This window comes from Glycine max, chromosome 1 (assembly GCF_000004515.6).
Source record: "Glycine max cultivar Williams 82 chromosome 1, Glycine_max_v4.0, whole genome shotgun sequence".
NCBI classification, from domain to species: Eukaryota; Viridiplantae; Streptophyta; class Magnoliopsida; order Fabales; family Fabaceae; genus Glycine; species Glycine max.
This window is the reverse complement of record NC_016088.4, coordinates 10,330,023-10,343,640: the sequence shown is the minus strand read 5'-3', so window position 1 is coordinate 10,343,640 and position 13,618 is coordinate 10,330,023.

Below are 13,618 nucleotides of genomic sequence, written 5' to 3'. Positions count from 1 at the left end.
CTTTATGAGAAGAAAAAAAAGGGAAAAGAAAATCATTTTTTTTAATAAAAGCCAAATTCTCTCTCTTCCTTCAGCAAAAAATTCAGAAACTTTTCCTCACCTTCCACGTTGTTTTTCTTCTTCCTTCTTCTCCACCATTGTTCTCCATTGAAGCTTCAAAATCCCTCCTCCTTTCTACTCCAAATTGCAAAGAGAAGCCATTTTCGGAGTCTTGGAGCACACCTCTACGTTGTGGGGCTTCGAATTTCATGTATGGGTGGACTTCTTCTCACTTGAAATTCGTGGGTGTTGGGTTTTTGGGAGCTATGATGGGTAGTTCTACTAGGTTAATGCCTTACGATAGTTATTTGTGAAGGAATTTGTTGAAATCATGCTAAACTTGACATGTTTGATGTGAGTAAAGCTACCCATTCTATTTTAGGGTTTTATAATGATGCTTTGTGATTTATGTATGCTTAAAATGTTGATGGAAAACTGGTAGAGATGATGGGGAGAGTTAACTTAGGGTTAAATGTGAGAATGGTAGTGTTGTGAGTGGAAAAGTGTGAGATTTTGAGGGTTTGAAAAGCCAAATTCGGGGTTAGTGGAAATTGGAGTCTAAAGTGAGTTAATTCTAGTTTAGAATGTCAATTAGGACTTGTAGGAAAGCTTGGGCAGAGCAAATGAGAAAAATGAGGGACAAAGGTGAAAGCAAGAGCCATTTCTAGAGTAAATTGGGTGTTGAGAGGTCAAATTTTGAATGAGTGGGGTTTTCACCTTAAAACCAGTTTGAACAAGTCCAAATCAATGTTATAGACTTGATTGAGATGAGAGTTTACCCCAAAATTACCCAATTCTCATTTTCACTTTTCAAACCTTGAGAATTCACTAAATTGGTGGGTTTTGGATACCTATAATTTGATTTGCTTTGGTCTGAAGTTTGCTTTTGGTTTAAATATGATTTATACATGATTTAGGACTTGTAGGATTCAATTTGAGCAAAATTGGATGTGGGCAAGTTGGATTTCGAAATCTGCCATTTTATGCAGAGAAATGCTGTCAAAATTGTGCAGCAGTTTTTTTTACATAGTCCAGAAAAATGGGTGTGCATTGCTAGTCATGGGAAGATTAGTACATATCGGGTTCCAGGTATTTTCTAGCAGATCCCAACGGTTAAAATGTAGATTTATGTACTAGGAACCTCCAGTAAAATTTTCAAGGTGATCCAACGGTTAATGAATTGGAACGAAGAGAATGTTACTGGGGTATATGAGTAAGGAAAGCTGTGGTATTTGAATGTGTTTTGGGCAGAGTTTTCTGCCTCTACTCTGTTTTCTTGGTTTAGGGTAGCTTCATGATAAATGAAATTGAATTGCTTGGATATTGTGGAAGCTTGGAGGGGTTGATAGGGACCCGGTGCTGAGAGGAACAAGGATAAGGGCTACGTAGGAGTGCGTGAGCTCAGTTGAAAGGTGAGCAAATGGGGATGGTGTGTTTATGTTTGACTTGTGGAAGTGGGAGAGTTGATTTGTGCCATCGCCCGATCGCCACCTAGTACCACATATGACGGGTGCCCCATAATCCAACAAGCTTGATGTGAGAAAGCCTGGAAGAGTCAGTCTTCCTACTTTTGTTTGTTGACCACAGAGTGGTACCTGGAGATATGTTGTGGGGGGTCAGGAGACCTTGGGGATGTCAGGTGGGGAGCTATTGCCCAAAACCAAGCTTGACCAATCCCGACCCAACCCGGGCATAGTCAGTCAGTGAGAACCTGCGACGTACCTAAGCAGGCGAGCTCCTGGCAGTCAACCAATAAAAGAACAAAGTCCACAAAGCAAGGAGGCTTGTGTGGCGGCTGGCCAGCTATGTATCTTGGGTGGTATCTGGAAATTAGCCTCTGGTAATCGATTACCAAGGGTGTGTAATCGATTACAGGGCTTAAAAATGGAGACAGGATGTTAAATGGGATGCATTGTATTGTTACCTGTAGTTAGATTTCTTGTGAAAGAGTCTACCCTCTTCCTTTTATCTCTTGTAGATCGCGATGGCAGCGCAGTTGATCCATGATCGTGTTGTGATGGAGTGCCTAGAGGGTGTTTTGGAGACCCTCGAAGGCAATGAAAGGTGCCGATTCCGTGGCACAATTCGACTCATTGCTACTTCATTAGTACATCCGGAGGAACCCGCACGCACACTTCAGTAGCCTATGGAGGGGATACTACCTAAACCTACTCCATATCGACTAGTTGAGCCGGTTCAAGTGATAGAGGTGTCATCCTCTGAAGAGGATCTTGAAGATGACCCAGAGGAGTTACCTCCTGAACCTGCTGTGGACGCCCTTGACTTACCTGAGGATGATGAAGACCCACTCCCTGATGTTGATTCCCCAGAGGATATTATGTCAGCATCTGAGGCAGAATCTACAGAGGAGAGCGGCCCTGGAGGGACAGCGAATAGTGACCACTCTTCATCGTAGCAGACAGCTCCTTAGACTAGGTGTACATACTTTTTGTGGGTGGGTGTATCTAGTTCAGACTGCTAGGTTTACTCTTTTGATTTTTGGGTGGGTAGACCTATTGTATAGAAATTTTGATGATTGTATATATGTGGCTGAAGCCACCACAGTTGTTACCTTTGCTCTGGATGTCACTATGTTATTTTGCAAACTCCCATATTTTGAACAGTTTTAGCTGATGAATGTAATTATGTTTAATCTTGTTATTTGAAAAGGAAGAGTTAACAAACTTTATTTAAAAGAGTTTACTGACCGCATTTTATTATTTTTCACGTGACAACCTAAAATGATGGCTGGTATATTTTTCTCTTTGAAAGAGCAAAATAGTTTAGAGGTTATGAGTGATCAGAAAGAAAAGACTCCAAATAGAGTTGTGAACTGACCATTTAGGACTCTATAGTGATAATTTTCCTTCTGAATTGAATTACCGTGAAAAAGAGAGAGAAAAGAAAAAGAAGAAAAAAAATTTCTCATGGTTTCTGCTATTTCATTTATTACTATTAAATCAGTCATTATTTAGGGACGTCACAACTCCGTGCGTATTCCTTTCTTGGAAGATGCACCCGCGAGCCACGCGTCGCCCTCCCGCTGAAGGGTAGGTTGCGACAACACCTAAGCACAATTAGTGGAGAATCTTGGAATTGATCTTGGATTAGTGGGCTGAACCATAACTAAAATTCACTAATCATAATTAGTGAAATTTTGGATCCAAAGTTTGGCTCCACAAATTCAATTTCAAATTCAAGTGAAATTTGAATTGAAATTCAAATTTCCCTCCAATTTTGTGTGACACTTAGGCTATAAATAGAGGTCATGTGTGTGCATTTTTTTCAACTTTGATCATTTGAATATTAACTTCAGATTTCATAGCTCTTTTAGAGCACAAAATTTCGTGTTCTTCTCTCCCTCTCCCTTCATTCATCACCTTCTTCCTCCAAGCTCTTATCGATGGTCTCTTATGGTGGTGAGCTTTTTCTAGACTCATTTTCTCCTTGAAGTGGCGTCTCCTCTCTCTCTTCCTTCTCCATTCCGCTTCCATTTATCTTCCAAGAAGCAAAGGAATCCATTGATGAAGAAGATCCTAGGCCTACAAGCTCCAATGGAGCTTACATCATGTGGTATCAAGAGCATCTTCATCTAGGTGATGTTCTTTTGCTTCCTCTATCTTTTTGTTCGGTGGATTCTCTTTAATTCCTTGTTCTTCATCTTATTCTCCTTGTATATCCTCCATTGTCTTGTGGTTTGGTGCTGTTTAGAGTAGATTCAAAAAAATAAACCGATTAAATCTTAGATCTACACTTGTTCTTGCATTTCTATGGTTCAAATTTTGTAGATCTACTCTTGAATCATGTTTTTTTGTTGATTTTAGGTTCTATCATTTTTCATTCATAATATTCTTGTGCTGAACCTTTAGATCTAAATTTTCTTCCAAAATATTGATTAGAAAAAAAAACACAAAAATCTAAGTGTAAATCACTTAATCCATGTTGTCTTAGAGTCATGTTTAGTCATAGTAATTGTCACATTATGTTCTAAGTTTGTGTTGAATTTTTATTTTGTTGATTGAATTCTAGATACATTTGTTCATGTATTCTTGTCATTCATAGCCTATCTTTTGAATTTTGAGTCTAATTCATGCATGTTATTTAGTTCATAACATGTTCTAAATCAATTCCTAGAAGTAGTCTTGTTCTTGAACTTTTTTTTGTTTTCAAAGTTTCCTACATGATGCCTATGATGAAGTTGAGTTGTGGTGCTGAGTTGTGGCTGGATTTGTGAATCAAAATAAGTCTTAAGCTCTCTTGAATTGTGTTATTCAAGATAATTGAGCATAAGCAAACACAAATTGTAACTATCCAAGCCTTAAGCAACATAAACACTACTCTTGATTTCTAGGTTGAAATCGCTGGTGCTGGCAGCTTGAACATACAAACTTGTATAAATTACTGGGAATTGGTCACTACGTTTTTTGAGCTTAAAGTTTTACTGAATTTTCTAGACATCTGGACCAAAATTATAAAAAAAGAACCAAGCGAAAGTGTGCTTGTTGTTTTGGCTCAAAATTGCACAAGTTGGCAGAAAAATCAGTGTCCAGGAAAAAAAAGTGAAAGGAAAGTGTGCTTGTTGTTTTGGCTCAAAATTTTCTCTATAATTGGTGCCTATTTAATACCAATCCTAGTTCTGAAATTTCAATTGAAAATTATTGTGAAAACAAGTGCCAAAACTAGAGGTTTCTTGAGTCTTTTTTTTTTTTAGTTTTTCTACTCTACTCTAGAGCCATTCTAGGTTTCTCTTTGAGTCCTAGCTTGCTTTTTTTGTGCTTTTCATTGTTTTAATTGTTGAATAATCCTTGGAAATTTGTCTTGTTAAAACTCTATTGGTTTAGCTTTCATTTCATTTTTTTTGTCTTTGGTTATTGCTTGTCTCTTTGTTTCCTTGCTTGTGAGTTGCCATATAGGGAATTGGAAAGGAGTATTGGTGCCATATCTTGAAGAATTTGAGTAAAGAAGCAAGGGGCCAACCACCTTAAGAGCTATTTGACTAAGAAGCACTCCAAATTGAGTGAAACACTAAAGAGAGAATAGCCACCACAATTGAGGACTTTTTTTTTGTAATTTTGTAATTGGCAATTTGTTTTCTTTCAAATTTTCTAACAAAAAGGCCTTTCATTGGAAGTAAGTTGGGAGCCTCCAATAGGTCACCCTACTTCCATTTGTGTGTAATAATTTTAGGCAATTTTCCCTTAGGATAGTGAGTGTTTTGTTGGGAACCTTAAATGAGGTCATCCAAACACTCTTAGGATCCACCTAGTTTGCATTTCTTGCACTTTAATTTCTTGCTTACTTTCATAGCTTATTTCCTTTACCCTCCATTGTCAAACCGCCTAGATAGCTAGCCTTTTACCAATTAGTTTTTACTGTATCTTTCACACCTCATTTAGTGTTTATTTTGGCTAGTTTCAACCATAGTTTCTTTTACCTTTTTTTGAAACCCCCAACAAGAAAGAACCATAACTTATGAACCAACATGAGTCTTCATTCTTCATCAAGTGTTAATGGTGAGGGTTCTACTCCTAAGAACCCCTTGTATAAGATATTAGATGAGTTGAGATCCCTTAAGTTGTGGAAAGAAAAACAAGAGAGAAAAGAAAAAGGTAAAAAAAGAGTGGAAGAAATAAGTCAAGATGAAAGAGAGAAAATAAGAGAGGAAGAAAGAAGAAAAATAATGAAAGAAATGAAAAGAAAAAAACATGCCTCCTATAGTAGTCATGACTCTTGCAAGAGTTTAAGTGAAGAACTTAGCGACTATTATAGAGGGCGTCATAGTTCACATACTAAACATCACTCCCAAAGAAGAGAAAAGGATAGAAGGCCTCAAGAGGTTAACATTAGCCTCTCATTTCCATGGAAAAGATAATGTTGAGGCCTACTTAGATTGGGAAATGAAGGGTTAACAACTCTTTGTTTGCCATCATATTAGTGAAGAGAGAAAAGTTCCATTGGCTACCCTTAGCTTTCAAGGGTATGCCCTCTATTGGTGGACTTCCCTTGTTAGGGAACGAAGGATTCATGGGGATCCTACAGTAGAGTATTGGAATGATATTAAGAGTGCCCTTAGGAAAAGACACATTCCCTCCTACTATGAGAGGGAGCTTATGGACAAGCTCCAAAGGCTTAGACAAGGGAGTATGAGTGTTGAAGAATATAGACAACAAATGGAACTACTCCCTTTAAGAGCTGGACTTAGGGAGGAGGAAAGAACAACCATAGCTAGGTTCCTTAGTGGGCTTAATATGGAAGTGAGGGACAAGGTTGAACTCCTTCCATAGGGACATAGATGAGCTAGTCCAACTTTGTATAAGAGTGGAGCAACAACTTAAAAGAAAGTCTTCTTCAAAATCTTATGGCTCTCACTCTTATCCAAGGAAGCACCAAGCCCATGGAATTTGATGCAATCCTACCCCGCAAGGGCATTGGATAGAAAACTCCAAGTAGATTGGGCCAGAGATGCAAGAGAAGGCCCTAGGGTTCTTATGAGCCTTAGGGTAGATTTCGGGCCCATGGGCTAAGTACGAGCCCACTTATCTTTGTAAATATTAGATTAAGGTTTCATTGTTTTTGGGCCTTGTATTTAGGGCTCCATAATGTAGGTAGGGTACCCTAGAAATATAGGATTTTTCAGCCCTTGTATTTTAGGGCACCTAGACTAGTTTTTGTATTAGGGGTAGTTTTGTAATTTCACATGCACTAAGTGGATATTTGATGTGTGTGGTTGGAAATAAATTTAATTGAATTGGTAGATGCCCAATCCAATTAAATTTTAGAGAGGGAGGTGAGCATTTGCTTACTACACCCTATTGTCACATCATATAGTCACACTTTGTGCATGTCCTTCATGCTTTTCATGCCTCATGACACCTAAGCACACTTAGTGAAGAATCTTGGAATTGATCTTGGATTAGTGGGCTGAACCATAACTAAAATTCACTAATCATAATTAGTGAAATTTTGGCTCCAAAGTTTGGCTCCACAAATTCAATTTCAAATTCAAGTGAAATTTGAATTTCCCTCCAATTTTGTGTGACACTTAGGCTATAAATAGAGGTCATGTGTATGCATTTTTTTTCAACTTTGATCATTTGAATATTAACTTCAGATTTCAGAGCTCCTTTTGAGCACAAAATTTCGTGCTCTTCTCTCCCTCTCCCTTCATTCATCCCCTTCTTCCTCCAAGCTCTTATCCATGGCCTCCTATGGTGGTGAGCTTCTTCTAGACTCATCTTCTCCTTGAAGTGGCGTCTCCTCTCTCTCTTCCTTCTCCATTTCGCTGCCATTTATCTTCCAAGAAGCAAAGGAATCCATTGATTAAGAAGATCCTAGGCCTACAAGCTCCAATGGAGCTTGCATCATAATGATGCAATCCTACCCCGCAAGGGCATTGGATAGAAAACTCCAAGTAGATTGGGCCAGAGATGCAAGAGAAGGCCCTAGGGTTCTTATGAGCCTTAGGGTAGATTTCGGGCCCATGGGCTAAGTACGAGCCCACTTATCTTTGTAAATATTAAATTAAGGTTTCATTATTTTTGGGCCTTGTATTTAGGGCTCCATAATGTAGGTAGGGTACCCTAGAAATATAGGATTTTTCAGCCCTTGTATTTTAGGGCACCTAGACTAGTTTTTTATTAGGGGTAGTTTTGTAATTTCACATGCACTAAGTGGATATTTGATGTGTGTGGTTGGAAATAAATTTAATTGAATTGGTAGATGCCCAATCCAATTAAATTTTAGAGGGGGAGGTGAGCATTTGCTTACTACACCCCATTGCCACATCATATAGTCACACTTTGTGCATGTCCTTTATGCTTTTCATGCCTCATGACACCTAAGCACACTTAGTGGAGAATCTTGGAATTGATCTTGGATTAGTGGGCTGAACCATAACTAAAATTCACTAATCATAATTAGTGAAATTTTGGCTCCAAAGTTTGGCTCCACAAATTCAATTTCAAATTCAAGTGAAATTTGAATTTCCCTCCAATTTTGTGTGACACTTAGGCTATAAATAGAGGTCATGTGTATGCATTTTTTTTTCAAATTTGATCATTTGAATATTAACTTCAGATTTCAGAGCTCCTTTTGAGCACAAAATTTCGTGCTCTTCTCTCCCTCTCCCTTCATTCATCTCCTTCTTCCTCCAAGCTCTTATCCATGGCCTCCTATGGTGGTGAGCTTCTTCTAGACTCATCTTCTCCTTGAAGTGGCGTCTCCTCTCTCTCTTCCTTCTCCATTCCGCTGCCATTTATCTTCCAAGAAGCAAAGGAATCCATTGATGAAGAAGATCCTAGGCCTACAAGCTCCAATGGAGCTTGCATCAGAATTTTAGGGGCTGCACCTTCAAAACCCAAGGAAGATAAGGGTAAGACCACAGAGAAATACACCCCTAAGACTAGTTCCCAAGAAAGGACTAGCAACATTAAATGCTTCAAATGTCTTGGGAGAGGTCACATTGCCTCTCAATGCCCCACAAAGAAAACCATGATCATGAGGGGTCAAGACATTTATTGTAGTCAAGAGGAGACTACTTCTTGCCCTTCCTCTAGTGGAAGTGAAGATGAAGTAAGGGGTGAAGAGTCTAGTGAGGAAGTCTACCCCCATGAAGAAGGTGACCTCTTAATGGTTAGAAGGCTCCTTGGAGGTTAATCTTGTGATTTATCTCAATCCCAAAGAGAGAACATCTTTCATACAAGATGCAAAATTTTAGATAAAACTTGTTCTCTTATTGTGGATAGTGGATCTTGTTGCAATTGTTGTAGCACAAGATTAGTTTCCAAGTTGAACCTCACTATCATTCCCCATCCAAAACCTTATAAACTTCAATGGCTCAATGAGCAAGGGGAAATGATAGTTAACCAACAAGTGAATGTACCTTTCTCCATTACGACATATAAGGATGAAGTTAATTGTTATATAGTTCCCATGGAGGTAGGACATATTCTTTTAGGAAGCCGTGGCAATTTGATAGGAAGATCATTTATAATGGCCTAACTAATGAGATTACCCTCACCCATCTTGGCACTAAATTTGTGTTGCATCCTCAAACACCTTCACAGGTGGCCAAAGATCAACTATCTATGAAAGATAAGAGGGATGAGGAAGAAAAATTAGAAAAACAAAAGAAAAAAAAAGGATAGTAAGGCCTTGTCTTCAAAGGCCAGGGGGAAGGAAAAAGAGGAAAAGGATTCCTCCAAGAAGATTGTTAAGAAGGAAAATCATTTTGCAACAAAAGGTGATATTAAAAGAGCACTCCTTCTTAAACAATATTTCTACCTTCTCCTATCAAGGGAAACATCTCTTAGCTTTGCCACAATTCCTACATTTGATACCTTACCCCCAAAGGTCCAAGAACTCTTACATGAATTTGGTGATATATTTCCCAAAGAGATACCCCCTGGGCTACCTCCTTTAAGGGGAATAGAACACCAAATAGATTTAGTCCCAGGAGTAAGCCTTCCTAATAGGCCAGCCTATAGGACTAACCCTCAGGAGACTAAGGAGATAGAGTCTCAGGTTAAAGAATTGTTGGAGAAGGGCTGGGTCCAAGAGAGCCTAAGCCCATATGTTGTGCCAGTGTTATTGGTGCCCAAAAAAGATGATACGTGAAGAATGTGTACAGATTCCAGGACCATCAACAACATCACTGTAAAGTGTAGGCACCCCATTCCTAGACTTGATGATTTGCTTGATGAGTTGCATGGTGCCAATATCTTTTCAAAAATTGATCTTAAAAGTGGTTATCACCAAATCAGGATGAAAAAGGGTGATGAGTGGAAAATCGCTTTCAAGACCAAGTTTGGTTTGTATGAATGGCTGGTGATGCCTTTTAGGCTCACTAATGCACCAAGCACCTTTATGAAGCTTATGCATCATGTCTTAAGGGATTTCATAAGTAGATTTGTAGTTGTTTATTTTGATGATATTTTAGTGTACAGTAGGAGCCTAGATGATCACTTAGGACATCTCAGGCAAGTTCTTTCAGTCCTTAGGAAAAACACCCTCTATGCAAATATAGAGAAGTGTACCTTTTGTGTAGATAATATAGTCTTCTTTGGTTTTGTAGTTGGTAGAAATGGGGTCCAAGTGGACCCTAAAAAACTCAAGGCCATCCAAGAATGGCCCACCCCAAAAAGTGTGGGAGATATTAGGAGCTTCCATGGGTTAGCAAGCTTCTATAGAAGGTTCGTTCCTAATTTCTCTACAATTGCATCACCTCTCAATGAGCTGGTGAAGAAGAATGTGGCATTTACCTGGGGTGAAAAACAAGAGCAAGCCTTTGCTTTGCTCAAAGAAAAGCTTACTAAGGCACCTGTTCTAGCTCTTCCTGACTTTTCTAAAACTTTTGAGCTAGAATGTGATGCCTCTAGAGTGGGAGTTGGAGCTGTATTGTTACAAGGTGGGCACCCTATTGCTTATTTTAGTGAAAAACTTCATAGTGCCACCCTTAACTACCCCACCTATGATAAAGAGCTTTATGCATTAATAAGAGCCCTCCAAACATGGGAACATTACCTTGTTTCCAAGGAATTTGTCATTCATAGTGATCATCAATCACTTAAGTACATTAGAGGGCAAAGCAAGTTAAACAAGAGGCATGCAAAATGGGTAGAGTTCCTAGAGCAATTTTCATATGTTATCAAATACAAAAAGGGAAAAACAAATGTGGTAGCTGATGCCCTCTCTAGGAGACACACATTGTTTTGCTCCCTAGGAGCTCAAATTTTAGGATTTGATAATATTAGGGACTTGTATGCTTTAGATGAACATTTCTCTCCCATTTACGAGAGTTGTGGCAAAAAGGCCCAAGATGGATTCTATTTGGCTGAGGGGTATTTGTTCAAAGAGGGAAAGCTTTGCATACCCCAAGGATCCATTAGGAAATTACTTGTGAAAGAGAGCCATGAGGGTGGGCTCATGGGCCACTTTGGGATAGACAAGACCGTTGTCTTACTCATAGAAAAGTTTTATTGGCCCCATATGAAGAAAGATGTCCATAAGCATTGCACTAGATGTGTGACTTGTTTACAAGCCAAGTCTAGGGTGATGCCTCATGGGCTATACACACCCTTACCCATCCCATCTGCACCTTGGGTAGACATTAGTATGGACTTTGTCCTTGGGCTTCCTAGAACCCAAAGAGGTGTAGACTCTATCTTTGTGGTGGTGGATAGGTTTAGCAAGATGGCACACTTTATACCATGCCACAAGGTGGATGATGCTTCCTATATCTCAAAACTCTTTTTTAGGGAAGTTGTGAGACTCCATGGTTTGCCTAGGACCATTGTGTTAGATAGAGATGCTAAGTTCCTTAGCCACTTTTGGAAAACCCTATGGGCTAAGCTAGGAACTAAACTTATTTTCTCTACCACTTGTCATCCACAAACTGATGGGCAAACAGAGGTAGTGAATAGGTCTTTATCCACCCTTTTAAGGGTTCTTTTGAAAGGCAACCATAAATATTGGGATGAGTATCTTCCTCATGTAGAATTTGCCTACAACAGGAGGGTTCATAGAACCACCAAGCAGTCCTCTTTTGAGGTTGTCTATGGGTTCAATCCCCTAACACCGTTAGACCTCATTCCCCTCCCACTATACACTTCTTTTATACATAAAGAAGGGGAATCTAGGTCAGAGTTTGTAAAGAAGTTGCATGAGAGGGTTAAGAACCAAATAGAGAACCAAACAAAGGTGTATTCAACTAAAGGCAATAGAGGAAGAAAAGAGCTAGTTCTTAAAAAGGGTGACTGGGTTTGGCTCCATCTTAGGAAGGATAGATTCCCTACTAAAAGAAAACCCAAGCTTAGCCCTAGAGGGGATGGACCTTTTCAGGTTTTGGAGAGGATCAATAACAATGCCTATAGGTTGGACATCCCAGAAGAGTATGGAGTCAGCACCATTTTTAACATTTCTCATTTAATTCCTTTTGCAGGTGGAGCTGATATTGAGGAGGAGGAACTAACAGATTTGAGGTCAAATCCTTTTCAAGGGGAAGGGGATGATGCAATCCTCCCTAGGAAGGGACCAGTCACTAGAGCCATGAGCAAGAGGCTCCAAGAGGATTGGGCTAGAGCTGCTGAAGAAGGCCCTAGGGTTCTCATGAACCTCAGGGTAGATTTCTGAGCCCATGGGCCAAGTTTGGGTCCAATTCTCTTTGTACATATTAGACTAGGATGTCATTATATTTGATCCTTGTATTTAGGGCTCCATATTGTAGGTAGGGTACCCTAGAAATATAGGATTTTTCAGCCCTTGTATTTTAGGGCACCTAGACTAGTTTTTGTATTAGGGGTAGTTTTGTAATTTCACATACACTAAGTGAATATTTGATATGTGTGGTTGGAAATAAATTTAATTGAATTGGTAGAAGCCCAATCCAATTAAATTTTAGAAGGGGAGGTGAGCATTTTCTTACTACACCCCATTGCCACATCATATAGTCACACTTTGTGCATGTCCTTCATGCTTTACATGCCTCTTGACACCTAAGCACACTTAGTGGAGAATCTTGGAATTGATCTTGGATTAGTGGGCTGAACCATAACTAAAATTCCCTAATCATAATTAGTGAAATTTTGGTTCCAAAGTTTGGCTCCACAAATTCAATTTCAAATTCAAGTGAAATTTGAATTGAAATTCAAATTTCCCTCCAATTTTGTGTGACACTTAGGCTATAAATAGAGGTCATGTGTGTGCATTTTTTTCAACTTTGATCATTTGAATATTAACTTCAGATTTTAGAGCTCTTTTAGAGCACAAAATTTCGTGCTCTTCTCTCCCTCTCCCTTCATTCATCTCCTTCTTTCTTCAAGCTCTTATCCATGGCCTCCTATGGTGGTGAGCTTCTTCTAGACTCATCTTCTCTTTGAAGTGGCGTCTCCTCTCTCTCTTCCTTCTCCATTCCGCTGCCATTTATCTTCCAAGAAGAAAACGAATCCATTGATGAAGAAGATCCTAGGCCTACAAGCTCCAATGGAGCTTACATCAATAAGTATCGCCATATTCGGGGAATGGCTGAGCATAATGATTGGCCCATGTGTGACCTCGAGCCTGAGTCTGAGTTACATCTCCTATAGTTAGATTGGTCTGGGAAGCTTGTGGGGTGGATCAATTTTGTCCCAATGTTTTTAATATGGATTTGGCTAGATGGGTGGAGCTGAATATAACTTTAAAGGGTGTTATGGGGGTTCTGTGGATTGCCATATTTGCTTTATTGAAGTTACTTGCCAAATATGGAACTAGGAAAGGAATGGGTTTCCTCATTGGGAACCTCTACCACTGGGATTTCTGAAAATTATTGTGGATGCAGCATGCATCAATTCTTAGAACTTATTTAGCTAGGGAGCTTGTGTTAGACAGGAATGGCGAGTTCATTTTGGCTAATATAGGTTCGCAAACTCCTTGTCTTAGTGTTTGGAAGATCAAACTTTATGTATACTATCCAGTGGGCTATTTTTTGGGATATGACTCATGTTATTTTTTATATCGATTGTAAGGGGGTAATGGATAGAACTAGTGACCCCAAAGCTAATTTTTCCGAGCTTGAGTCTATTGTTTCTGAGTGCAGATCCCT